This window comes from Oratosquilla oratoria, chromosome 6 (genome assembly GCF_046742065.1).
Source record: "Oratosquilla oratoria isolate Oo_2021 chromosome 6, ASM4674206v1, whole genome shotgun sequence".
In the NCBI taxonomy this organism is placed as follows: Eukaryota; Metazoa; Arthropoda; class Malacostraca; order Stomatopoda; family Squillidae; genus Oratosquilla; species Oratosquilla oratoria.
Genome location: NC_134782.1, coordinates 33,132,601 through 33,135,100, shown reverse-complemented (window position 1 = coordinate 33,135,100; position 2,500 = coordinate 33,132,601).

Below are 2,500 nucleotides of genomic sequence, written 5' to 3'. Positions count from 1 at the left end.
GAAGAGACATGGCGTCACGACATCATATGATCCGTAATGTTCCAAGGAACGACGACATGACGTCAAAATCTTCTGCATTTCATTTCTTATAACAATGTATCATTTAAAATTTTATTTGACCCAATATACACATATATATCTATCTATATATAATTCTTCATATCTATGAGGCATGATGAGTTTATTAAAATATTACGAGCCCTATAAATCATATGATGCGTAGAGTTCCAAGCAACGACGACATAACGTTATAATCTTCTGCATTTCACTTCTTATAACTAATCAAGTCACTGCCTTCGTCTACTGAATGCAGCATTGTCTTAATACAGATTTTATTGATCATTTTATTAACAACGTATCATTTAAAATTTCATTTGACCCTATGGGTTATGGGTGGTCTAGTATATATATATATATAATATATATATATATATATATATATATATATATATATATATATATATATATATATATATATATATCACAGGTGAGATATGTAGTAAACACATTTATAAATCACAACTAACACCAGTCGGATGAAAGAAAAAGTTGCGTAAGCGGAACTATATATTTCGATTGCTACCTGCAATCCTCTTCAGTAGTACAAAGTGGCAGGGAGGAGGCTATCTTAAGTAGCAACCTCTTACAAAAGAAAGGGAACATGAGAAAATACAGAACATCACTGCCCCAACCCTAGTTGACCTGAGGCTGACACGAGGTCGGGTCAGGGGGAGGGGGAGGAAGCTTGTTGACAATATTTTTGGTGATGAATAGTCCTGAAATGATGTCTGGGGTCCATTGACCCTTGGAAATATTCATCGTGGGCAGATAATCAATTAATGTTGATTCCACTATTTTCCTTCTGAATCCACACCCTGATTTATAAATGAGATCAGATTTCTCCCAGTCCATCCGGTGATTAAATTTATCAACGTGTTGAAACACTGCTGAATTTATTTGGCCATATCTAATCGACCTCTTGTGTTCATTTCATCTTGTCGGTAGGTCTCTTCCCGTCTGGCCAATGTATGAAAGGTTACAATCTTTACATGGAAGGGAGTAAACACCTGGGATATGTTCTTCCTTCAACCTCTGGTGAACATTAACAACTTTTTTATTAATAGTATTAGGGTAGTTACGAATTAAATTTACTTTCTCTTTGGGAAGAAACTTGGACAATTGACTGATGGACTCTGAGAAGGGGATGACTAGGGGATTTTGTCTCTCTTTCTTTAACTTTGTGGAAGGGTGTTTGAAAAAACTTGCTCTGGCTTGACTAAGGGCTTTATCCAGAAACCAATGAGGGTAGGCTAATTTTGTTAATTGGGATTGATGGAAGTTAATTCGTGTTCTAAAAATTGGGGGCTACAAATCCTAAAGGCTCGGAGAAAAAGTCACGAAGCTACACTCATTTTAATGAGCTCTGGGTGATGACTGAAGAAATGGAGGGTAAACTACCTGAATGAGTGTTCTTTCTAAAAACAGTAAAGGCAAGCTTATTCCCATCTTCATGATTAAGATGTCTAAAAAGGGGATTTTGTCATCTTTTTCCCACGATGAATATTTCCAAGGGTAATGGACCCCAGACATCATTTCAGGACTATTCATCACCAAAAATATTGTCAACAAGCTTCCTCCCCCTCCCCTGACCCGACCTCGTGTCAGCCTCAGGTCAACTAGGGTTGGGGCAGTGATGTTCTGTATTTTCTCATGTTCCCTTTCTTTTGTAGAGAGGTTGCTACTTAAGATAGCCTCCTCCTGCCACTTTGTACCAATGAAGAGGATTGCAGGTAGCAATCGAAATATATAGTTCGCTTACGCAACTTTTTCTTTCGTCCGACTGTGGTGTTAGTTGTGATATATATATATATATATATATATATATATATATATATATAATATATATATTTATATATATATATATATATATATAGATAGATAGATATACATATACATATGTATATATATATATATATATATATATATATATAATATATATATATATATATATGTGTGTGTGTGTGTGTGTGTGTGTGTGTGTGTGTGTGTGTGTGTGTGTGTTTTTTTATTTATATATATATTTATATATATATCTGTGTGTGTGTGTGTGTGTGTGTGTGTGTGTGTGTGTGTGTGTGTGTGTGTGTGTGTGTGTGTGTGTGTGTGTGTGTGTGTGTGTGTGTGTGTGAGTGTGTGCGATATTGTGTGTTTGTGTGTATGTATGTGTGTGTGTGTGTGCGTGCGTGTGCTGTGTATGTGTGTGTGCGTCTGTGTGTGTGGTGTGTGTAGATTGTGCGGTGCTGCGTCGGTGTGGTGTCGTGCGTCTGTGTGTGTTGTGTGTGTGTAGTGTGTGTGTGTGTGTGTGTGTGTGTGTGTGTGTGTGTGTTGTGTGTACTTGTGTGTGTGTCGTGGTGCGTGCGTGAGTCGTGTGTGTGCGATGTGTGTGTATTCATTGGTCTTTGGATCATGTGTTGGACTCGTGATTGACAGGCTATTTTCC